The sequence below is a fragment of the Gymnodraco acuticeps genome, unplaced genomic scaffold (assembly GCF_902827175.1).
Source record: "Gymnodraco acuticeps unplaced genomic scaffold, fGymAcu1.1, whole genome shotgun sequence".
In the NCBI taxonomy this organism is placed as follows: Eukaryota; Metazoa; Chordata; class Actinopteri; order Perciformes; family Bathydraconidae; genus Gymnodraco; species Gymnodraco acuticeps.
Window position 1 is genome coordinate 3,011,842 of NW_022990238.1, and position 27,119 is coordinate 3,038,960.

At 41.9% G+C, this 27,119-nt stretch overlaps 1 long non-coding RNA gene across 1 annotated transcript in view; it reads left to right on the top strand.

The window, feature by feature from the left end:
• The window catches only part of LOC117548513, a 61,449-nt gene extending 56,766 nt beyond the window's left edge, over positions 1 to 4,683 (top strand). The window contains exons 3-4 of the long non-coding RNA XR_004569345.1: positions 1,771 to 1,835; positions 3,839 to 4,683. This is a non-coding gene — a long non-coding RNA (uncharacterized LOC117548513). The remainder of the gene's footprint in view (positions 1 to 1,770; positions 1,836 to 3,838) is intronic.
• The last annotated feature ends 22,436 nt before the right edge of the window (positions 4,684 to 27,119 follow it).

The following is a 27,119-nucleotide window of genomic DNA, read 5'->3' on the forward strand; positions in this document are numbered from 1 at the left end:
CATGGAAGTAAGGCCACTGCTAATTAACAGCCCATTACACATCTGGAATAAAGTACAGCTCTGCCTTTCACTCTGATACAGTTTGCATTTGCAACTTTCTGTTTACACTTCTCTTATAATCACAGCCTTATTTTAAACTAATGGACCATCAGAAATTATATCACATAATTGAAATCATTCTGTAGCCTCAGCCCTCTTTAGAGGACTACTGAGATTAAATCCCCTTAAAGCCTCGCCTCGGAAACCTCTCTGTTTTTAAGCATTGTTTGTTGATATTCTTTTGGGGTGGAGATTCTCTGCTGGATGTGGTCCATCATGTGATTTTCATTGGAGGGTGGCCGGAGGAGACGGCCAAAGTAAAGCAAGTGAACGTGTGTTTGTGTGTCATCTGGCCTTGTTAATAAAAGCAGGTTGTTTTCCATCTGGGGGTCATCAATTGTGGTCATCACATACACAAGTGAAAGAAGGTGACTATGCGGTGACGTGTGGAGCCTTGTGTGTGCTTGTTGGTGTGTCCGTGTACATGCTTGTTATACACATAAGCATGGACCGAACGTGCAAGTTGTGTGTGAGATTGCATCGTGTTCATGCCTGTGTTTGGTTGTGTTCTTTCTCTCCCATGTGTGGAGAGCTCATAAGCAGGATGATGCAGTGAGCAGGAAGCACTGATCCCATCAGGCGTGTCAGCAGGGGCAGTTTTTCATAAAGTAGTAATCTCACCACACAAAGGGGTGTCCAATATAAGAGAGAGCCCCACACCCCTGAGCTAATCAAGACCTGACCAACGCTTCTCCTGGCTTGCCAACCCTCTAAACATTACCTCATCTGGAGGCTTAGCCTAGCCACATGCTGCTCCAGCCTACTGGTCTACATGATAACTCACTTAGCTCAGTACGATAGCTAGAAAAAACTGAAATATAAGAAGGGATATATAAAATAAATGAGACCAGCACACAACTACCTATGGTGCCTGGTGCCAGGGAAAGGTATTTTAAAAGGGAGAGGAAAGAAAGAATCATTTTACCATGTCCTCAAAAAAACTCTGGGAAGCAATTTGCCGGTATTCAGTTTCTCTCCCCGCTGTCCTGTTATTGCTGTTTTCCCCTCAACTCTTGGAGCCTTCAACCTGAAAGGAGGTTTTTAAGTTCAGGCTTTGTGTCACTCGGAAACAGTACATTTGTTGCCAAGGTAACAGGTCTGGGACAGTGAAACTAAGAAGCTGAGTGCACCTTTGTCCGGGAATGGATGAAGAGGGACTGGAGTTGTCATTGGTCCAGATAGCACAGCTTTAGTCTTAAATACGTCTAAGAAACCTCTGATCAAGAGAAATGTCTTCATCCAATATCTACCTGAACTGTTAAATCCAGCACACTACTACATTTCAAATGAAAAAGCCACTTTGACTGCTTCGCTTTACCTGACCTGCCAGCTACTGTAGTTTCACTGAAACCGAGATTTCCAAAAAACAGAGTTCCTCTACTCCAGGTTTAGCTTTTTAAATATTAGTCATATATACTGGAGAAGGTCTTGACTCATGTTGTCATTGTAAAACCAGATTTGGTTGACCAAAAAGCCTTGGAAAAAAAGTATTGTGATGTTTAGAGTCATGTAGAAGTACAATTATCCATTATGAGGATTGTCAGAAACTCTTAGAAATGTTGTGTTGCATACTTCATTTTGTTTTCCATTCTTCTGTTCTGTTAATCATCTCATGAATTCTCATATTTATTCATCATTCAATCATTTTGTTCTCCTCCTTATCTTTTTCAGATGATCTCAAGGGAGCACCCAGAAGAGGCTGAGTAATAGAAACATGAACTCAAGAGATTCAACAGGTAGGGATGACTGTTTTTTTGTTTGTTCTTTATTCAGTGGAATATGTGATCACACACAGCGCAGCCTTATTATGAAGTGACAGTTGCTATAAACAACCAGAGTGTGGTACATCCACTGATAAAACAGAGTAGCAATGGTTCACATATATGTGAGACATGAGCAGGGTGGTGGCACTGGCTTGATTCCCATGTTCTTGCTTTTTTTTATTGTGTAACTCAAGTCATGACAGCATGGTAAAGAATGCAGTGGCACAGAGATATCACTTCAAACACGGCGTCTCTCAGGAGCCTCAGATCCTTTCAGTGAAACTGAATGAAGATATGCTTTGATGGCCCACCACAGAGTCGGTGGCTTTCAAAGAAATCTGTTGATGGGCTTGTGCGGGGCAGCCAGCAGGTTGAATGAGTGGTACTGTATACGTGCGCCTCTCAGGGTGGCCGTGGGTGTTCTCAATGGAGGTCAAACATGCTTGACCCCAACATGAGTAGACTTTTTCAATAGATTTAGGCTCGCATAATCTTTTTTTTCTCCTTCTAGCGGGTTCTCTAGGTAAATGAAGGGGAACAGTGTGTGTGGATGGCAGGCTGCCAGTAGACAGGTACAGTAGATGTGCTGATGAGGGAGGCAGATAGGGGCCATTTTCAGTCGCATGCCCCAGGCACAGACAGGCGTACACGGGCAGGCTGAGATTCAGAGGCAGGTTGGGACCTGGGTCTGTATGCTGATGCCACTCTACTGGCTCTGCTCCAAAGTGAGGCATAGGAGAGAAACGTGGGAAGGGAAAAACAGAATATAGGTCAAAGGGAGCCATAGAGAAAATCAGGTGAAAGGACGATTGCTGAGTGGTGTTGAAAAAACACAAACAAAAATGAGGGTAGATAAAACAGTGTTAACAAAAAGCAGTAGAGTGGCTCTGGCTTAAAGTTAGGAGAAGCAGGCTAGAGAGCAATGATTATGTGTGAGGCCCAGGGGAAGCAGAGATAGGAGGGACATGAAGAAAGAGTACGCGAGTGAGGCCACATCCTGTACGCTGGTGGAATATGACTCCTCACAGGTAAGCCAGCTCAGAGGTGCAGACAGGCAGAAAGAAGATGAGGAACACTGATGGATGACTACTTATTCTCTGACATGCCGTTCCTTCCCCAGGCAATGAACAGGCGGGACAAGCCGGTCCCGCCACTTTGGCTGAGTGGAAGTTGCGTGGGCGCAGACGACGTAATGTCATTTTGTTAGAGGTTGTATGCGCAAACACAAGTAAAGCAGATTACAGATTGTCAAGAGGCCACCTACCTACATTACCTCATCTCGGGCTGCTCTGTGATGTTGTGAAAAAAGCAGATGTTGTACACTGATTAACTCGCTTTCATTACACAACATATTCAACAAACTTTTGTACTTGTTGTACAAAATAATTGTTATCATCCTCTTCTTAACTGTTCCTGCACTTCTGACAAATATTTTATCTTTTTCTTTTATCATTGAAATCAGACACTTGCCTAAAGCAATTGTAGGTTTGACATCTCAACTGTGGTTTTATACTGAAAAGCAAGTGGTTCCAGCTGCCGCGCAGCAAGACTGATTTGTGATTTGTGTCCACACTACTGGAAGCAAAACAGTTTTTGCCACCACTCATAATGTGATCATTTCAGCTAATGATGAGGCTCTGCGTGGTTCATCCACTACTTATTCACAGCCAGTTTGAAACCTCATGCTCTTTTCTGTGTGGAAAGATGGTAAAATCAACAAAATCTGCTGAAGGCATTATCGGAAAAATAACCTAGCATTGACCAATTCTGGATGTTTTATGAATCTCTGGTTGTTTTAAGTAATGGCACTAAACAGTTACTTTAACATTTAAAAAGTTAAGTTTCCAGAAATTATTAAAGCCTCTTATTTACTTCACTAAGGGTATGGGAAACATGTGTCACTGTTCAAGCTGGTGTCTTTTTTCCAAGTGGTTTTTGGCCTCAGTCAATCATTAGTTTGTGTATTATGTTTCTAGGACCATTCTGAATCCTGGTTTGGACTGAGGACCAGCATCCCCTGCAGCAGATGTTTGCTCCTGGCATGTCTGCAAACAGCATGAGCTCCATCACTGACAATCTCGCTCTCAGGATCCACGCCAGCAACTTAGACTTGGAGATGCTGTGAAACAAACTCTGCATGACAGTGCAGTGCGTTCTGCTGCTCAGACATTAAGGAACAGATCAGTCAACACTGTCTGGAGAGGCTCTCATTCGGAAAGTTAACTTGATAAAAGATGTTTATCGCAGTTACCACAATGGATCCACACATTGTTTGACTTTTTCTAAATTGAAACTGGATTAATATTTTCCCGTATACTGTATGTACATCTGCTTTTGATATTCCGTGTTTATTTACGCTGTTGCTCATACACTGCAGTTGTGACATATACTGTGTTATTCTGGATACAGTATCAACAAGCGCTGGAACTGTAAATGGAAAATAATCAAATGGTATTTTCATTTTTAGGTCTGATATTACAGCACTTGCCCAGTGCAGCAACATACGAAACTTATATTGCTAAGAGCACAAAACATGTGCACAGTACTGTGTAAAATACATTTGAACAGATAGGATCAAGATTTCCCAGACGATTACTCATTTATTGGATTTTTATCTTCTAATTGCGATCACAAAGAAGCCATTGTAATCAGGGTGCTTATGAATGCAAATCAAAACCATCTACATTTCACATAGACATTTTGGCAGTCTTTGTTGTTTTCGATTAATAATCCTGTCAATGAATGTATTCTGATGATGATTTATAGCTCCATAACTTTAGTTGTCTGTGAAACCTAACAGAAATAAAGAACTTGTATCCAAGCTGCTGTCTGTTTTTTTTTATTATTACAACTGTAGATCTATGAGTTTAACAACCAATAAGATGCTTTTACGATGTTCGTTAATTGTGTGAATATGCGTTTAGTATTAGTAATGCTGACTTCATTACTAGCTGGGCAAGTATGTGCTAATCGGCTGCAAGGAGGACTATCAGGTGATGTATCACTCTCTCCTGCTCAGGCAGTAAGAAGCAGAGTAGAAATGAAATTGGAATTACATGACATTTAAATATTGATTATCTGAACTGCTTATGGAAATCACAGAGTTTTACTAATGTGACAATAGGTCAAGATTATAGTCTTACAACACTTCTTAAAATGTTTTGTGCAATAAGCTCATTTACTTTACTTTCTTTCGATATTCTCTAGGAGTACAAATGAAAATAGAAAGTGTGTTTGCGGCTTGGTTCAGTTTCTGTACAGCTTCTATGTATGATGTTATTGGAGAAGTGCTTAATGTCACAGTCTAGGTCAAAATGAACAAAATTAAACTGCAGGGAGTTTTCACTACTTTGTGCATGAAAATCAGTTTAAGCGAGTTTAACATTTTAACACTGACTTCCCATTCAACTGTCTTTCACTGTCAATTTCAGCTGTGATTCAATAAGGTTCGGCTCACGAGGGGGGAGCTACAGGCCCTGCGGGGGATGTGGGTGCGGGAGTGCGGGGAAGCAGAGTTGCTAAGGGGGTAATTATTCCTCGAGGGGTTGCTTATTGTTGTCTTTCTCTCTGCGATAAAACAAAGCGGACCGGGTTAGCCTCCTATAGCAGTGTGCTCAGGCTTTTATTCTGGCGCTTGACAATGTTCTGACAAGTTCTTCAAAGCATCATCGGGATCATATTAAGAATCAAATTTGTGAGGGACAAGGTCATCTCCATCTGTAAAAGAAAAGGGGTGTGAAGGCCCCGGCGCTGATGTTTTGAAAGTTGAGTTTCATGACATCTTTATGGCCCTGCTTATGGTCAACAACATTAGCATGTCCACAATGGACTTCCCTACTTGCCTGCCTCCCCCTCTTTTATTTTTCTCCCCCGCTTTTTCTCACACACATACACAGCTCAGGGGAAAAATGACCTCTCTGCAGCTCTCAATTCACCGCACTTCTATAGCCATGAATGGACCGGCTCAACAAAAGGTGACATAATTTTCTCAGGGTTTGATTGGCCCCCTCCATGCCACAAGATGACATCATGCAAACCCCCTCCCTCTCCAACGCATCACAACCAGCACAAGCACACCAACCCTCCACTCCATGTTCTTGGATGCTGGGTTCCCAAGACAACAGAGTTAGGCCCTGGCTGTGGGGCAGGACTTGGCAGTATTTTGCAGCTTGGCAGTCCATAATGAACTCAGGCGGCGTTGCTCTTGTGTTTGTGGTAAACAATCTTCGGAAATGATAGGAGACGGGAAGAAGGGAAGGGATAATATATATTTTTTTATAATGGCGGATTCCATCTTCTTTTAACCTTTCCTTTAAAGGGACCATTCATGTAATCTTCTTCAATAACACATGTATTACAGCAAGAATTGTCAAGCCACAAACTTTTAATGTCAAGCACAAGCTTATTGTCAACTGCCGAGCTCTCACTTGAAGCTCGGCCAAGTTTTGGTACAAGTGTCATTGTTTCTCACTTTCTCTCTCATGAGGTTCAAGTGGGGGGGGGGGGGGGGTGTGTGTGTGTGTGTGGAATGGAATAGGGTTGCCTTAGAAGAGGGAATAATTAATTGAGACAAGTTTCTTCAATTTGCCCTAAATGTAGTTTTATTTTCATCCTTATTCATCTTATCAGGGGTATCTGCTCTGATTGAGAAATATGAACTTTTACCCTCTATTTAACAATATACCCACAATCTGAAAAAGTACAGTAATTGGGGTATTCCTCCATTTGTCACTGTATGGTGTCAAGTAACAAGTTCTGAGTATTGGCTGACTTGCTCAGCTCGGTTCAACCTGTGACCCTGACTAATAAATGTCCCTTTTCAAGCTGGTTTTGCATCCAGGAATATTAAAGGCATAGTACAAGACGAGTATCACATACATACACATGGCCATTTCCCCTTGGAATTGTTGTTAATGAGGATCATTCAAAGTGAGGCTGACATGCAGATTTGGAGCCAAACCTTATTGGTTCCAAAGACGCCTTGAAGCACACTCCAAACCATTTCCTCAAATTGGAACTGCATCCCAAAAAGAAAATTACACAATTGCTTCTTGGTCTTGGGGCATGTCCATCATTTTTGTTGAACGTTACATTGTATTAGAGTCATGTACTGTATGGTCGTGCTTATATATACTGGTTTTAATGGGAAAAGACAATCATTTTCTACTTTTGCTTTTCCCGTACAGCCTTCTGTCTTTATCTTGCCCATCATGCCAAGTCTCTATTCACTTTAAAGTGCACCTCATTAAAGCTTTCATGCTTTCCTTTTCTTGCTGTTCCTTGTGGTGTTTTGTGATTAACTGTGGTGTGCCGGGTTGGCCCCTCCTTGGACTTTGTTGGAAGAGAGCATAGCTTTGGTGGGTTTGTGAGCTTGGATGAGCGCTGACTGTATCGGTTACCTCTGGCATGTTGGGAGTGCGTGGGCTCCCATCGTCTATGACGTTGATTCACTCAGCTCTCAATGCACAGGAGAGATGGTGGGAATCCACTTCTTTTCTTTTTCTCTGTATTTTCCACAATTGTTCTTAATTGAGGTTACCTTTTTTCCAGTGCTTTCGAATTTGTCATGTGATTTACCTTGAGTTTATTATGACAATATTTTCCAAAGTTAAAAGTCACAACATAAATCCAGAGTAAATTGATAGGGACAATAAGGTTATATACTTTCCAAACATCATAAAAGAAGCGGCGATCTTTGTGGTTTATTCATGGTGACAGCCTTGATTGGCAAGGTGACATAGAGGAGGCAGTTGCATGGGAAACCATCCCTCAGTCTGGGCACCCTCTCCATCCCGCGCCTCTCTCGCTCTCTCTTAATCCCCATTGAGAAGGGGAAGGGGAGACTCGGGAAGCAGGAGAGGATGAAGAGGAGGAGGGGAGCAACAGAACAGGCCAAAGGCTTCACTGACATCCATGGGAATCTGCAGATCCATTCAGTCGTAATTATTAGCATCAATGCAGAGAGGCAGTGGCAAGGCGAGGGGCGGGGGCAAGGGGGTGTGGGAGAGTTTTGGGGGTGCGGTTGGGCGGGATGAGGGGGTGTCAGTCCAAGATGGAAATCAATCACCAAAGGAGCCAAGAGGTTGTAATGAGAGAGGGAGAGAGAGAGAGAGGTGTTGAACAGGGTTACTTTCCATTATAGCAAAGACGATGTGAGCAGCATTTGTCAGCGCAGCATTTCCCTTTCCTTGGTGTCTGGTCTCTGGAGAAGTGATTACGAGAAAGGAAATATTTATAGACAGAGGAACTAAACAGTACATCATCAAATAGGAAGCCAGTGTACATGACCATTTGATCTCTTATTAAGTCAGTTGCCATTTGATTTTTATGTTGTAGGTCAAACATGACTGAGAGTAACCTTTAATGAATTACAGTCAATGCTGATTCACGGCAAGTCCTTGTATATTAGGAATTTAACTTAATGTATCCAGTATTGTTGAATTGCCTATGATGACACTTTTGTCATGCAGTTATATCAGAGGATTTTCTTATGGATGTGTGAGGGTAAAATAATTCATGGTCTCGCGTGCTTCCTGCCTGTCTGCGTGAAATTAAGCGACATGGTGAAAGTTCTCAAGTCAGGGATGCCAGCCCTCTGTCCCCTCTACATCACACATCACCCTGACTGGCTATTTCACTCCTGGATTCAGAATTCCTCCTGATCAACCACCTCAAACACTTTGGGTTGTCCCTGCTTGGTGAGAACGTCACTCCGAGCTTGCTGAACACCACATTTTGTACTTTTGCCAACTAGCCGCAGAGACAAGTCTGCCCGATGGAATTATGACTAATGATTTTTTATTTTCTCCCTTTCTTCATATGAAACTGTAAAAAAAAACTTCCAGCCGAGGGTATTTCAGCACTGCAGCTGTAGTGCTTGCCTGACCTTTCACTGATTGTCAAAGAGGAAGGATCAGATTTTAAATGGAAGACCATTTTTTTTAGGTGCGTTTTGAGTGTTGCTCATTGCTTCTCACTGTGAAAGAAAGGTCATGTCACAGGTCAGGTCAGCACTTATTCTCTTCCTTAGAAGGTCTGGTGATACTCTGGAGTTTACCTTGGGAAAAACAGTCAGATAGAGATGTCTCATTATGCTGCTGGTGAATTTAGACAGAGGGTGTCAACATGTCAGCTTCAGGGATAACATATTTCTTCTTGTGAAGCTGTCAGAAAGAAATATTACAATAAGTTAGCCACGTTATTTGTGCGATATGCTTGCAGCATTACAGGCTCTGAAAAACAAGATAAACATAAATTATATTCTGAAACCTCAAATAATGCCTAATGTGTTAACAACAAATTCATTTTCTTTATCTCAAGACTAATGCCCAGAAAACACATACTTATATTTAAATGTACAGTGCCTCTAGTACAAATATAACTCATGTTAGGTATAGTTTATTTTTGTATAATGTTCTTTAAGGCCTGAATTTTCAACTCAAGTACTGTAGGTATATATTGTGATTTAAATAACTCCCAATGTTATTTGTCTTTTTTAGAGTTATAACTTGTGATTTCAGTGTATCTCATACATTTCTAGCCGTTCTTTGCCTCCCACGCTGCAGGAATCCCCTGGTCGGAGAAAAAAGTGACCCCTTGACCCACACACACAAAGTTCCTTTTTACATGCAGCACTTGAATTTCGTCTCCTTATGTGTAGAGCTGGCAGAGGGGTGAGGAACAACGAAAAATCACACGGTCATCTATCACAATGAAAGCACGGACAAGCTGGTGGTGGTGTGTCACTCACGCAGTGACTCTGATGTTTCTCCCTTGTCTTCCTGTACAAAGTATGAACCATTTGAACTGAGAGCATTAAGGTATTGCACAAACATAGACATGAATCTCACAAAGCCAATCCCAGTTCCAGATAAGACCTGTCATTCCTGGGTTTGGGATGGTTGATAGCCATCAGCTCTAAGGGTAGTCAGGTCCTGTTTACAAAGACAGTGAGGCCCTCAGCTCCAACACACACTTCTGCTTCAACCCCGTCACACATGTACGTATACCGGGATAACTATCTCCCCTCCATTTGCACACAGCCAAGGACATAACAAAGATATGAACAAAATCGACACCATCTACGCCTTTCCCACCTTCTGTCAGGGACCATGGCATACTGATAGTTAAAACGGTCTTTATACGGAAAAGTGAATGAGCAACAGGACGCATTATAAATTCAAACTGCTGCTTTGATTTTAATGAGTTGATATTTAGGCTGCTAATGGTTGACACCAAAGAGGCTAAAGGTTGAACCTAGCATTTATCCTCTAGTCAAGAAACAGAGGAAGCCAAGACTAAATTGGGGCCTGCTTTTGTATCTTGAAACTCAGGGTGATCAAAATACTGCAGACTCAGGGTTTTTCTTCACTTGCGTTTGTATTTCAAAGGCAGCTTTGTCTTCCTGTTCATCCTGTTGGAAATGTAGCCCAGAAAGTTGACGATTTGTGATCTTATCAGTGAGCCCTTGAATGTTCTTGTCTTCGCCAGAAATTCAAAACGCTTCCTTCTTCATCTCAGCTCTGGGGTCAAAACATTCATAATTCTATAGGGGATATCATGTTAAATACATTTTAGATGGTTCGACATGTTACATAATTATCACATTCACAAGTTATTTATTCTTTAAATAAATGGAAGTTGACCAGTTCTGAGATCTCAAAGTCTGTTTACTTAATAGTTTTTAACATTTTACTTTTCTAGTTTCCTACCTCTAATGTCATGCAATTAAATATGTTGAATATAATATCTGATTTTATCTAGTTAAAAGCTACCAAAATTGGTGAATTAAGTTAAGTATAACTCTGGTCTAGTTTTTCTTAAACACAGAGTTTCTGTTTACATTGAATGTTACTCAGAGCACATATGTGTCTCATTAAAGATAACAAATGTGATTGATGTATTTAACTCCTCACAAAACTTATAAAAAGGCCTATTGAAAAAAAACATTTGAAACCTTCGTTTTTGTTCTTCTTCCCTTTGTGCCTTTTTTGGCAAAAAAAGCTTCTCACATTCTCTCCACATATAGTTTCATGAAACAGTGTGAAGGCTTGGCATCCCCCACATTAATGTGTGAATGTGGAAGATAGAACCACAATGGTAACAAACTAAAAAAGGGACCCTCTCCTTAAAACATGGCTCATTACAAAAGTGGCACAGTTCAGTAAAGCGTTTAGTGAAATGAAACATTTATTTTCGGTGCATATGGTAAAGCAAAATGGGAATATATTTTGTATTGGTAATCTATTCAATGTTGACACTTTAATGTCCTCCAATGATGATGCTAATTATAAATGAAATCAATTATTTTATGGACATTTTAAAAACATCTGTCAAGTATTTCTAGAAATTAAGCTGTGTGTTTTAGCAGTTCAGAAGTGTCTGGACACGACTCAGAAAGTCAATTTCCTAAAACAACACAGTAATTGCGCTGCGCTTTTCCCCTGAGTTTCTTTTACTGTGCTCAGAAACAAACATCAATTCACTCATTCGAGGGGATTTTATTTGGATAGAGAATTGCTTTGGCCTTTGTCCAGTCAGAGAGAGTTCTGAAGTAAAGTGCAGCGGTAGCGTCTGTTAGTGGCAACATATGACGCATAATACAAGCTGATCAGGAAAGGTGGAGCAGTAAAATCCCCCTTTTTCAGTCCCAAAAGCCAGACCCTTTGAATATGGATGTGTTGTGTGACACATTCATATGCTGTGGCACGTTTTGATTTTTTTGCGGCCTTTATAAACATACATTAATGGCTGACGGTGAGTGTGGTTTTAGGTTGGGTGCCTGACGTTACTAACTCAAGACTGTGCAACATTTTCCAGCAGTTGGCTATTCTCTCTCTGGGGACATGTCCAGCCAGCCTCTTCTGAAAATCTGGTTGATAGACTCCTGTGCCTTAATGCTGCCTTGAGAAAATGCAGGAACTTCTAATTGCGAATTTGTTGCTTTGTTTGCGTGCTTCTCTCAGGCGTGTTTAATATAACTATTCAACAAATGCCTGTATGATTCAGCTCTTGCTGTGAATGCAAAGTTTTATTGTTCTCATTGCTGGATAAAACATTTTCCCACGTTGAATCCTCCTGAGAGTGGCCATTAGCAAATAGTCCCATCCACACCTGCAGCAGTTTTAATGACATTGTCATCATTGCAGGGGAGTGTAATATGGCACCTGCTGGGATCAGGCACATTTTCTCATGGAATAGAAAACAAATATCTTCCTGGTCTAATTAGAAATCACACTCAAAGAATAAAGGTAATATAATTGAAAAAGCAGCATACTTATTATCGACTCTTCTTACCCAGTTGCACAACCATTGTTCACCAACTACATTTAAGAGACCTAACTAAAATCAATCTGATCACACTGTACTGTCCCTTGACGTTTACTGAGAATCAAGTCAAGCTGTCTTCTTGTTTTGATACTTCTTCTCAAATGTCATGCAATGATTTAAGGCACATGGGAACTCCCCTGAGAGAGGGACAGCAAGAGTGGGACTTATTCAGTATAACAGATAGAAGTACAGTAAATGACAGGGATTTTGTGGTGATGAGGGGGGGAATATTCAGCTCAGCTATCTAAAGAATCCCTCCAGCATAGCTACATTTCTGTTTATGTGTTTACAACCAGGGCACAGAGCTGATAGACATGGGACAGGGTGTGAAGCTGCGGCCTCACAGCTGGAACCAAGCTTTGCATATCACATGATTAAGAGCTCATGTGATGGCCATAATGACAGCGGTGGTGGTGGTAGGGTTATGGTCATGGAGAGGTTACGACCGGCTGAGGAAGAGCAACAGTTTATTGACACTGGGGGGACCAATTAACTGTGACACCACAATATCTTTTCGGGTTTTCATATTCAGAACTTACTCTTAAATCAGTGTCATTTAATGCCATTTAAAGGCACACAAATGGGGGAAATGGTTTTATATGAACATAGAAAGTGCTGAGTATTATTGATTACAATCAGTGTTGGATGAATGAATGCAAGTGAAAGAGTATGTCTTGGGATTATAGCACATCCTGTCAGCTGAGCTCCCTCCCTCCCTCTGTTGCTCCTCTTAACAGCTGGTGCTCCCAACTGCATGCTGGTTGGTGTGTGGGTTGAAGGGGTCTCTCCTCTGGGTGTCCAGATGAATCTGGGCTCGGCCTGGAGTAGTGCTCTGGGGTTACCTGACCTTTTGACCCCTCGGTTAACCTCTCAACTTCATCTCTCCCCAGGGCCAAACACATAGCCATACTGAACGCATTAACCCACTGACCCCCCTCTTTCCTGCTTATTGATACACATGGCACTTCATCCTAACTCAGTAGTAACAATAGCTATTATCTGCCTCAAGACACTCATTTGCAAATAATATGAAATGTAAAATATGCGGTATGATAAAGTATTTGAGGTGACCACGAAAGGAGGCACTGCATGCTCAGAACATGCAACTGCTGAGTGGACAGGGGCAGTTTAGGACACAGTCACGCTGACAGCAGGCTCAAAGTCTGTTTAGCCAGACTTAGCCAGAACTGTTCAGCAGCTCCTGATCGGAATTGAAGGCTGAGTCTCCGGGCCTGTAGGCTGCAGGACTGCCAGGCTGGTCAGGTGGAAGGCTCGCGGCTGGGTGACTGCCGCGGGGTAGCACCACTCCTCCCTCAGTCCCTGATCTGCCCAGCGTGCACAGGACTTAGGGCAAAATCTGGGGATTATCTCCGCTGCACTTCCACCCCTACCACCCACTGCCTCCTCGCAACGCAACACCATGCAGTCCTCCACCTCCTTCCTCCTTCCTCCTTCACTTTCTGTCCTGCACCTGCACAAAGACACGGGACTGGACACACACATATGAACACATACACATTTATTTAAATGACTGAGGAGTTGAAGTCCTCTGGCATTATAAGTACACATTTCAAACAGTCCCTGCTTTTGTATGAGCAGCCTTCACGGTCAAACACTTTCTGTGAAATGAATGGATGTTTGCCAAAGGTGCATGAACGGAAATGCTTTATTGTTCTTGTTTTAAATATATAACTCACCAGTGACAGACAAGTAACATAACTTGTTTTTCATGTTCTTCCTCAGTGGTTACTCGCCCACACAGTCAGTCATCACTCACTAATCAACTCAGCAACTCAGACAGCATTTGCAATGAGACATATAATGTACGATTGACATGTCAAAATACTTCTTTTGACAGTTTTTGTCTTTTTACATAAATTAAATATATGACCTAACACTTACCTTTTTGTTCATGTACAAACATTTCTTTACTTTTGGTGTAGCTGTAAAGTTACTTTAATTAAAGTGTTTGACATAAGTGGTGCAGCCTTTAAAAGTGGTTTGCATGATTAGACAGATCTTTCTATTTGTTAAGGGTTTAGAATGAATACTTGTTGTGAAAGAGATTATAGAGTGCACCAAAGGCCCCTACCTTACTCTCTGTACGGCCTCGCTCCACAGGACATGTCTTTAAAAGGGATCTTGTGTTTCATATCCCCATAACTCATGGCCTACTGTGTGCTCTACCTCTCCTGTTTCTGTCACTCTGCCTTTCTTCCTGTCTTATACTAAATAAAACACCTCACTCGTGCTAATGTGCTGCCTTCACTTATGATGTCATGTGAGTGTTGACAAGAATCTTCTCTCTGTGTCGGTAAAAAAAGCAAACAGTAGCTGAATAAGATGACTACTGATAAGAGACATTACAAAAAACAAATCAGCCTTTCACAATCAGATTACATCAGCTAGCCTGTAGCTGACCCTGCGAAGCAACAACAAAAAGCTAGAGATACAAATCAAGCGGATTCATATTATAACATTTAAGATAAAATGATTCAGATCTGGTTAACAAAATAAGGCATACAAAGATGAGAGATATTACTTCATCATGTTGGAATTGAGATGTGTTTAATTCAATTATATTCTCATTCTGCACCATCAATTGTGCATTTTCTCTAATACAGACCTAAAGCTGCAGTGTTGCAGCTGTGGGGTGGGATCTACTTGGCACAGTGACATACTTTTTTGTGTTAAAGCTGAAGTCAGAGAGATGTATACTGTTCCATGTGCATTTCATTGCATGGTGTTGATATTGCATATCAAAATGTTGTATTGGAAGTGAAATGTATTAGAGTTTTGTAATGTCTCCTCTGCTCAGGCTTGGACAAGCTAAACAAGTTAAAATGGCCTCCAAGAAAGTGGATGTGTGGGGACATGTTCTCATGGCGCTGTCTGCTGCAGGCTTTGGCTCAGTCTCCACGCTAGAGGTGGCAATGTGTGTATGCATGTGTGTACGTACATCCCCCTGTATATTCGAGGGGCAATGGGAGGAGTGGTAGGGAGCACGGACAACAAATCATGGGCCCGATGCCAGGGGAGATAATGACACTGGTGAAAATGATTTTGGGTAATTGGGGCGCTGGAAACTGTGGAAAAAATGATGTCATCAAGTCGTTTTGGCTGCTATCTAGAACCACTGGTTTCATGGAAGGTGGCAGCTTTAACTTGAGGAGCAGAAAAAAGGGGGAGGAAGGAGAGATAAGGAGTTGGAAGGTGCTCAAGGAGGATGTAGGTGAGGTGGAGGTGAGGGGAGTTTACACAAGTTCGTGCACACAGGGAGGCCTGTGATGGATGTGATATGGAAGGGATTACGTGTTATTTTGCTCGTTCTTGGTATGCTCCTGTGCACAAGGCATATGGCATATCTATATGCAGAGCATGGTGGCAGAGCCTTGTGTACTATAAAGGAGATGTATCCTCTCTTACTCCATCGCCCTCCCCTGACCCCTTTATAAAACATTTTGCATGCACGTAGCCACTGCACCCCTCCCTTTACCTACCTGTGACTGCAACCACATTACCCTCACACACTGCTGGCAAAAGGCCACGGAGGCAATGTGCAGACCATATTTGCATGCATTGCTGAATACACACCACACCTGACACACCTGGCAACAGCATTGCATTACTTTTCAACAGCAAATTATAGCATGGTCATCTCTTGATCCAGGTTACATTTCTGACATTTAAAGAGTAGAAATCAGTAGACTTTAGACCAGCATCTTTGGTCTCAGTTATGCGGTTTGATTTGTTATCAACCAGACACATACAGTACACCTCAAACAGAAACAGGAAGTATTGTGGGTAATACAGGAAGTTCAGATAAAGACCTTAACTCTGGTGGTTCAGCGAGATCAGGATTAACAAAAGACAGCAAACATTTCTACAGTAGGTTTGAAAGAGACTGCTTGGTTTCATGTTTGGCTTGCTTTAATCTTTTATTTGCTGCCCTACTGTTGGCAGGGAACATTGAGCAATCCCTTTTGTTCAAAGCTTACAGAGGACTTAACAAGAACAAACAACCGTAGTCCATAGAACTTAGAAATGTGATTGAGATTCACAATGCATGATGGAAAAGCAGATATATGTAATCATTGGACATGATAACCTTTGGACCTTATGTGTGCACCTTTAAGGTATCATTTGGATCTTGAATTGAGCGCGGCCCACAGTTTGAGGTGAAACCCAAGGCCTTAAAGTGTAGGTGGGCCTACTGTGTTAGCCTAGCTCTGACTGCACCTGGGACTGGTTAGCATCCTGGCTAGAGATAGAGCTGCTGGAAAAAGTTCAGCTCTGTGGGAGAGGAATAAAAGTTACAAAGAGAGGAAGAGCTTTCTAATTTAAGCATGACGTGAATGCTGCCCGACGTCTTGTAGACATTCTCAAAACCTACAAATCAAGTCACACATGTTCAGCCTAATCTCTGTTGTACTACATCATACACAGTAGGCGCAGATGCCTCACACTAAGACCGCATTTCATTTACATTAACAAGTCCTTTGCATATGGCTTTGCAAATGGAGCGAACCACATTGGTGAGAAATGAGAATACAACATAGCTGTAATTAACAGGCTAATTTAATAAGGGAAAACAGCGCTAATAATATGCCATTAGTACTGGATGAGATTGCAAATTAATTAATTCACATTAATGAATCTACTTATTGATTTTACATGTAACCCTCCTGTTGTGTTCGGGTCAAATCTGACCGATTTACTACTTTCATCAATCATAACTTTTTTGTTTTACATTCGATTGCATTAAGGCTTTATGATATCCTTCACAGTAGACATTTGAACATGTAAAATTGCACTTTCATTGAATTTTGGATGATTTAGTCAACTTTGTAACACCCATGGTGTTCCCGGTCAAAAATGACCGCCATGAAGAAAAGGAATTAGTAACCATCCGGATCAGATAAAACACACACACAAACACCCACACCCGCACACACACTAGATGTGTTTTCCACCCAAGCGGCAAACTGTGGGGTAGAGCCGGGAAGCCAATACGGAAGTGCCACACACTGCAGTTAATATATTGGCCGATAGGCGATGGCTGCAGAAAGGAGCAATTTCCATAGACCCCCATGTTAAAATGCCCGATTTTACAGCAGAAAAAAACATGTTTCTACCCCTGGCTCCATACATTTTATTATCGATATAGTTAGATTCCACCTTCATGATTATGGATCTGTGAGTGAATTGTTTTCTAACGCGACCCTTTACATTTATATTAGGTCTTAAAGTTTGTGCATACATTAGGGCGTGGTCACTTTGATTGACAGATACGTGCCTCACTGTCAGCTAACAGCAACTTGTCCAATCTGCTAGGCTACAACCATAGAGGCTACAACGTTAGTTAGTTGTAGTTACTGTACTTGATCCTTTAGCTGTGTTCGTGGTGATCGTGCCTGTTAGGGAATATTGTTACAAATACCAGATAATTAAAATGTCGTGCTGTGCGCTTGAATGTACTAACAGATCTTCCAAGAAGTCTACTTTCAGCTTTTTTCGGTGAGTAAAATGATAATATAATACATGTTAACCCCGTTAGCAGGTGTTTGTGTGCTTGTTAGCTTAGCCTGTTATGTAGCTTATTAGCCAGCTAAGGACGTAACCCTTTATACATATATACAGTTTAGTTTATGATTCAGCCTTGGGTAAGACTTTTATACTATATGGCTATGACGCCCATAATGCTAAACGGGAGCAAATGTTAAAAGGGGTGGGCCGCCGGAGTCCACGCCGCCGAAGCTAACGGGGCTGCAGGGTGCTAGCTCGCTAGCGCGTCCCGGCGGCCGTAGCTAGCACCCTGGGGCTCCGTTAGCTTCGGCCAGCGGCGGAGTCCGGCGTTATAACTGGAGATCAAGGAATGCATCGTAACGCGGACTTGGTTCGCCTGCAGCCCGCTGTAGTATTAGCTAAATAAATGATGTTGAGCAAGGCTTATTAAGCTGAACACCGCCACAATTATTCTGCTATGTATCGGTACTTATTTTATTTTATTAACGTGTGAATGACAAGCATTAAGAATAATACCAAATAGCTAATTATCTTGCAGATTGTCTCGTTTGATTATGAATGTAACGTTTATATAGTGGAACTACACTGTTTTATCAAAACCAAAGTGCCACGCAGTGACTTGGTATGCATGTATTTCAGCAGGAAATGTGCAACCTAGATGACATTTACCAACACAGACTATATAGAAATATTTGTAAAAGTTGTTCATGCGTTACTAAGTGAATATGGCATTAACCCAATTTGCTCCAATTCAAACACTGAGTAAGTGCATTGAACAAATCAATGACTGGATGTGTCAGAACTTTCTCCAATTAAACAAAGATAAAACTGAGGTAATGGTTTTTGGAGCCAAGGCAGAACGTATAAAAGTTAGCGCTGAGCTTCAGTGTGCAATGTTCAAAACAACAGATAAAGCCAGAAATCTAGGTGTAGTCATGGACTCTGACCTGAGTTTCAACAGTCACATTAAAACTGTTACTAAATCAGCCTACTATCACCTAAAGAATATATCTAGGATTAAAAGGACAGCAGGATTTGGAAAAACTTGTCCATGCTTTTATCTTCAGTAGACTCGACTACTGCAATGGTGTCTTCACAGGTCTCACTAAAAAATCTATTAGGAAGCTGCAGCTAATTCAGAACGCCGCTGCTCGAGTCCTCACTAACACTAAGAAAGTGGATCACATCACTCCAGTTCTGAAGTCTTTACACTGGCTTCCTGTGTGTCAAAGAATAGATTTCAAAATACTGCTGCTGGTTTATAAAGCACTGAATGGTTTAGGCCCAAAATACATTTCTGACCTCCTGCTAAATTATGAACCATCCAGATCTCTCAGGTCTTCAGGGACTGGTCAGCTTTCTGTCCCCAGAGTCAGAACTAAACATGGTAAAGCAGCGTTCAGTTATTATGCTCCAAATATCTGGAACAAACTCCCAGAAACCTGCAGGTCCGCTGCAACTCTGACTACTTTTAAATCCAGGCTGAAGACTTTTCTTTTTGTCGCTGCTTTTAATTGAACTATTCATATCTTAGACTGCACTGTAACTTTTATCCATGTACTTTTTTCTTTTAATGTTTAATTGACAGCACTGTAACTTTTATCCATGTATTTTTTCTTTTAATGTTTATTTTATTAGCTTTTCTTTTTAATGACTGATTTTAAATGCCATTTTCTTAATCTCTTTCATTTTTTGTAAAGCACTTTGAATTGCCTTGTTGAAAAGTGCTATATAAATAAACTTGCCTTGCCTTGCCTTGCCTTAACCCTCCTGTTGTCTTCGGGTCAAATCTGACCGATTTACTACTTTCATCAATCATGTTTTACATTCGATTGATACTGAGAGCATGTTAGCTTAGCTTCTTAGCCTGAGCTAGGACTCGAACGTCACGCTCGTTGGCAGCAGGTCCCGCCCTGTCCCGCCTCGGCTCCGCCTCAGCTTCGCCTCTTTGCCCTTATTTGGAGAAGGTGGGAGTTAGACTCTGACGACACCGTCGAGCCGTTAGTGGCCGACTCCGCCTACTAAGGGCTTCACGGCAACTCTGCAGAATCCTATGGGTGACGTCACGGACCCTACGTCCATTTATATATACAGTCTATGTTTCCACCCTTATGTGCCCATCCCCCCATGTGAATCACACCTGGCACACACAAACACACACACAGAACAATTTGATACATTTCCCGCTCTTATGTGTCCATCCCCCAACATGGATCACACCTGGCACACGCAATACATGTTCAGTGTCTATTCTTTGTATATTTACTGCAGTTTTTCATGTATACCAGTAGTCTGATACAATATTTACAGTTTGAAAGGGTGTTAAATTAAATTTGGTGATGATTAATGGTTTTTGTGTTAATGTAATAGTTAAAACAGATGTCACAAAAGTGAATAAAGTCAGTACTGTATGTTAGACAGTGGGACGGATGGTTAAACCTTTTATATAATTGTTGCATGTTACATATAGTGTTGTGATTTTAATGTTGTGCGCTATTTAGCGATGAACTCTTTTTATTGACATGCTTGTTTAACCTCCTCAACGAACTGTCACAACAAAGACTTTTTCACCAATGATTTTCAATGACTTTTCCATGACTTCTCAATGACCTTTACCTAATTTTCCATGACCAAAAAAAAAATTACCACTGAAAATGGTTTATTCAACATGGAACAGGAACATAAGGTCTGCATATGAAACATGTTGTGCCTATCTAAAACAAATCAAATAGTAGGCTTACTAGCTTCTACACGCTAAAGCAACTGTAGTCAGGGATGCAAACTCAGGTATGAAAAAGGTGACAAGGATCCGAGCCCCCCCCCCGATCCCACGGAATATCGGCTTTAAAATGAGGAATAACAGAGGATTTTAGCAGTCAGAACAACTAAAGCAGCAGTTAATAATAACAGAAACGCCAAAGAGTCACATCTAATAGAAATATATTAAAGCATTTATTTGAATTGTGTAGCAGTCAGTTTATAATTTTGGCAGTACTGTTGAGCATTTTGAAAATGTATTTTCATGCCTCTGTGCAAGGCTTAGTCTTTATATCTGTATAGCCACTGGTGTAAAGTAACTAAGTTTATAAACTCAACAAGTACTATATGTGGGTACAATTTTGAGATACTTGTACTTTATTAAGTATTTCAATGTTTTGCTACTATGTTCTTCTACTCCTCTACAGTTCAGAGGTACATGGTGTACTTTTACTCCACTACATGTATTTAATACCTTTAGTTACTTCACAGATGTGGATGAATGATGTGAAATCTAATCAAGTGTTGAATCATACTTTAGTTCCACCTGGAGTAAATTCACCAGCTACCCTGCAGTATACAAAGTCATTCAAACTAGCTGCACCTTCACCAGCTTTGAGAACACTTTCATGATCAATCATTATAAAACATATCATATATATTATTCTGAAATGGACCAATCTGCACGATGACTACTTTTACTGTCGCTACTTTCACTATATTTTGATGAGAATACTTTTCTACTTTTACTTGAGGAACATTTTGAATGCAGGACTTTTACTGTAACAGAGTATTCCTACACTCTGGTACTTCTACTTTTACTTAAGTACAAGATCTGAGTACTTCTACTTTTACTCAAGTACAATATCTGAGTAATTTTACTTTTACTCAAGTACAATATCTGAGTAATTTTACTTTTACTCAAGTACAAGATCTGAGTACTTCTACTTTTACTCAAGTACAATATCTGAGTACTTCTACTTCTACTAAAGTACAAGATCTGAGTACTTTTACTCTAGTACAATATCTATACTTATACCACCTCTGTTTATAGCCTATGAGAAAAACTATTAGAAAACGAAGGCTAAAGCTAACGTTAGCAGATGCTAGATAGCGACCATAGCATTGCGACAGAAAAAGGTTTCAGTTCACATCACGCTCTGCCCCTCTGCTCTGAACACCTGAACGGCCCGTTCTAACAGCTTTTCACCAGCGGTGCAGTCTGTGCCACAGTGACTCCGCACAGTTAACGAACGCACCGTAGATAATGTAGCTGACCCTCATCCCGGAGCAGCAGAGTTCAGCCGACAGGCAGGAAGACTCGAGCACACAGCTCGCGCTTCATATATTACAAAATAACACCATGCGCGTCATGATGGCACATACTGTAACAGCTCGCGACCGCAGATTATTTCGGCGGTTAGATAAAATGTAAATTATATTTGACGCAACTTTAGTTACATTTCCATGACTTTTCCAAAACTTTAGGAAAAATATTGTTTTCCATAACTTTTCCAGGGCCTGGAATTTGCATTTTGAATTTCCATGACTTTTCCAGGTTTTCAATGACCGTACGAACCCTGAAAGACACAGACACTGCTAATTGACACACCGGCACCCAGTGAAAATCAGCGATCTCATTCGCCAGTTGCCAAATCCACTCCCCCATAAATACGCCGACTACCTGCTAGACGGGAGCTATTCTTCTCTTGACAGTTGCTGCCTCACCTCGCCGCAGATCGAACCGGATCGGATCCCTCCTGCTCCTCCTCACCTCGCAGCAAATCGGACCGGATCGGATCCCTCCTGCTCCTCCTTACCTCGCCGCAGATCGGACCGGACCCTCCTCTAACCATCGGATTCAACGCTGAAACAAACTCCAGATAAAGGGAAGTGGCTATTTCTCCTGCTTTTGGGCGTCTAGTTTTACGTCACGAAAGTTACATTGTTGTCTCCTCCCCTGAGTCTCTTTTTGTTGTTAACCGAGGGCTCCGCGACCAGAGGCTGACGGACAGAGTGCGGCGGGCCGGCAACGTGGAAATCCTGGCACTGGATTTCCTGGAAGGGACTTGAACCTTGCACTTCTGCCTGGCAAAAACCCGGAGTTGAGTTCGCCTCTAAGCGGACAGGACTTTCAGGATTTTATCAACCCCTGCTAGAACTGTAATTCTTAAGTAACTGTTTTATATTTATTGAACATTATTTTAACCTTACGTTATTTTAAGTATTTATCAAAGGAGTGTTTTTAAGGTAACTTTGTACACATAAACCATTTTACACCTATTGTGCTGTCCTTCTCGCTGTATTGGTGTGGCCGGGAATCCGAATCTTTTAATATAAATTTGATGTTAACAGGCCTCACTAGGCTATTACATTAGTGGCGTTGTCGGCAGGATTCCTTTTCCACACCATACAGTGCAGAATGGCAGATGAAGAATATGAAGCTGCAAGGCCCAGTGGGTCATCAGAAAATGGGGGCAGGCTAGAAAATAGTCAGCCTGTGGTAAATGCAATGATGATGCCTTGGTTTACGGGTGTCCCATGGATCCCAAAGTTCAATGGTGACCGAAGCAAGATGTGTTTTTCTGAATGGCATGGGCAGGTTCAGGCAATGCTGAGGGCACAAGGGTTAAATGAGGAACAGAACATTTATTTTATTTTTGGGGCACTTGAGGGTGATGCAAAAAGGGAGATGCGGCTGCTTGACCTCAACAAACTCTCAAGTAGCAGTAGTTAAAGAGACTGTATGGACGTGTAACCCCAGTAGCCCAGCTTCGGACGCAGTTTTTCAAATGTTACCAACAGGAAGAGGAAACTGCTGCTTCTTTCCTTCTTCGGCTCCGTGAACTATTCCACCAATGGGAAGAAGTTGAACCAGCTGGCTCAACCCAGGATGAGAGGACTATCCGAGACCAGCTTGTCCTTGGTTTGAAGTCCGGTATGGTACAACAGGAACTTCAACGGCAGGTGCGTAGAAATCCTACAATGTTCTTCCGTGAGGTGTCTGGTGAAGTTAAAGCATTAGAAACTGAACTAAGGATGGAGTCTGCCTGTGCATCACGTGTTTCAGTGCCACAGCCACGACCGGTCATGGCACCACCTAGCCTGGAAGAATGGAGAGAAACAGTAAGAATGAAAGACCAATAAATGAAAGACCAACTGTCCATTATTACAGAGACTCTTACAGAAGAGATCAGACGCCAACTCTCACCACAAAATGCCCCAGTTGGGCACAGAGACTCTACCCCACCCCCTAGCAGACTAGCTCAGAGAGGCCATAACGCATCCTCCCCCAGGCAACAAAGGTTTGAGTGGGACCAACGTGGCCAACCTATTTGCAGAGGCTGTGGGCAGGCTGGCCATATTCAGAGAAACTGCCAGCATGTAAGGGGGCCGTTAAACTAACAGCCTCAGCCACTGAGAGCCATGTGGTTGGGGAGGGGAATCAGGGAAACCAAGCAGACAGGCCCTCTATTGTTGGGTAGTGCCCAGGGGTTGACATACTAGTAGCAGGAGTAAAATTGCCCTGCTTGCTTGATACAGGCTCACAAGTTACGCTGTTTAGTGAAACTTTCTTTCAGAAATGGTTGAGTGGAGAACAGAAAAGAAACCCACAAGATCTGCACTGGCTAACGCTCAAGGCAGCCAATGGACTAAAGATCCCCTACACCGGGTACGCCAGCCTGGATTTCTCAGTGGGAGGAGTCACTGTGCCAGGAAAAGGAGTCATCATTGTCAAAGATGAGTGTCTGAAGGCGGAAAGAGGTATACTAGGGATGAATGTGATTTCACACTGCTGGAAAGAACTGTTTCAGGGTGTCCACCCCGGGCTGACTGCATTCAGAGCCACCATGTCCCAACAAGCCAAAGGAGAGTGGGAACGTGCCTTTGCTGTCTGACAAAAGGTGTCACAAATCGATTCCTCGGATGGACCGGTGGGAGTGGCCAGGTTGACCCGCCAGGAATCAGTGGTTGTGCCTCCAAACAGCGAGATGGTGCTCTGGACACAGCTGTATGGGGCAGAGACCAAGTCAGATTTTTGTGCCCTGGTGGAAGGACCAGAACGAGATGACTAGTGGCAGGTAGCCCGCACCGTTGCCTGGGTGGTGAAAGGACAGCTCCCCATAAGGGTATGTAACCCAAATCCTTACCCAGTCACAGTACCCCAACGGCGCCCACTTGCTAATGTCTTCCAGGTTGAACCAAGCCAGATTCGGGGAGAAAAGGACCTTGTACTGAAAGCCTCAGACCCAGGTGTAGTATAGGTGGATGTCCAGGTGAACCGGGTCACCGTTGAAGGCCAGCATCCAGTCAACCTGCTAAAAGGGGAGGGATTGTTGACCGAACAACAGCAGAAAATGGACTCCCTGTTGCAGCGATGGCGGGATGTCTTTGCAGCAGGGGATGAGGATTTTGGTCAAACTGATGCAGTCCTCCACTCCATCCCCACAGGCTCTGCACCATAGCCGGGAGCGCTACAGGCCAATCCCACCAACCCTCTACCCTGAGTTGAGGAGCCTCATCCAAAACCAACTTGATCTCACCAGAATGCGTGACTCCACCACGACTCCTTAACACCACAATGCGTGGTGGAGTCACGAACTTTGTTACATTTACGTGTCGGCACCACGCAAACAACCCCTATGTAAAGTGAATGAGGCTCCTTTGTCGTGGTGCACACACGCAATACTACAACGTCCCGCAGTGAGCTTTTATTCCATAAAACGTTTTTTAAATCTACTTTATAGCTTGTAGTAACTCACGGGAGGCTTCTTTTATTTTATTTGTATTCATAATAATTTTTATTTTTCGTCGGAATGTAAAAATGACATTAGTTACGAATTTTTGCTCTCAAAAAACTGCATTGTGTGTAATACAACTGTGATTTGTATTAAATTAGTTAGTTTTTAAGGAAGGCCAGAGCTTCAGCTGTGTCAAATAGATTGTTCCCTTTAGTTAACGTTATTTAAAAGATAATGATCATGTCTCCTTTATTGTATTACGAGCGTCCATTGGATAACGGAGAATTGTACACCCGGAAGTAAGTATTCTCCTTACTGTCGATTGATTTTACAGTGATATCTGCACTACTCATCAACTCAAGAACACCAGATTATCCTTGTTAATTACACAACATTGATTAGTTTGAATTGTGTACAATGCTTTTGTATTTTCCCCCTTCGATTCGGAGAAACAAATATTTTGTCGGAGTTTTAGGATGGCCGAAGACACTACACTACCCAGAATCCTCAGCTATCGTTTGGGACTACACCATGTGCTTAGCTTGACAAACCCCGTGATCAGTCCTCAACCTCTGTGATTGGATGTTGGAGTGGCAGTGCGCGAAGTTTACACAGAGCGTCAAAAAGGACTTTGAAATGGAATGAAACCCATCGACGGCACACTATTCAAAACAGGAATCAAACGTGTCCTACCCCCCCCCCCCCCCCCCCCCCCCCCCGTAGGTCACAGGCTCCTCCAACAGTGCTACGCAATAAAACAGATACACAGAAAAAATTGTGAAATAGTGCAATAAGAGTATACAAATAATATATTAGATAAATAATTGCCAGATGAATGTTATGGATGTTGTGTTTAATAATCTTATGGCCTGTGGGATGAAGCTGTCTCTGTGTCTGGTGGTTTTAGTCCGGATGCTGCGGTACCACCTGCCAGACGGCAGCAGACAGAACAGTTTATGGCTGGGGTGATGGGGGGTCTTTTATAATCCTGAGGGCTTTCTTTAAGGTTAACCTGGTATTTTTACTCCACTACATTTATTTTAGTTACTTTACAGATTTGGATTAATGATGTGAAATATAAACAACCCTTAAATCAGACTTTAGTTACACCTGAGTAAAATTCAGTGAAGGTGATTGTCAAGTGCCAACAATCAGGCGAGATATTTGATAGTTGGTGCTTGAGAAGACTAAACATTTATCTGCAGATCCGTTTAAAGCATATTCATTACTCGTTATTCTCTACTAATAGTTAATTAAAGACTGTATATAATGGCTATTTTGCACATCCCTTTCAAGATTTCAAGATTTTCTAAGGTTTATTGACATCATATACACAACAGTGTAGTTATGCAATGAATGAAAAACTTGGGTCACAGGTTCCTCAACAGCGCATTACAAGACATCTATCAATATGTGTGTACCTCCACCATTAAACTGTCATATTCTGCACATTTCTTATACTATCTACATACATAAGATTATAATTAATGTGTATAATATCTAAGCCCCACGGACCCGAGCTCGGGTCCAAAAATGCTATATCTGAAGTGTCATTCATGAAACTATTAATGTTTCATACCCTTTTAAAGGTAAGAAACTCCGCTAACTGACAATAAGAACAATTGTCAGTTAAAAAAAACACGAGTAATACCAAGCCTTTGAATTAGCATTGAGCGAAAAAATGCTAACTAATGCTAACGCTTTTTTACACACAACTCACGGTAGAAATGCCCTTATTACTATCTTAACTGCACAAACAAGATATACGATTTAAAGATGAGACTCCACAGATTCCACACATGTAATGTCATCACTGTCCGACCTCGAATTCTTGGAGCTATCAGCCAGAAAAGAGAAAGTAAACAACATCCGGTTTCAAAAATATTACAATAATTACGTCTTA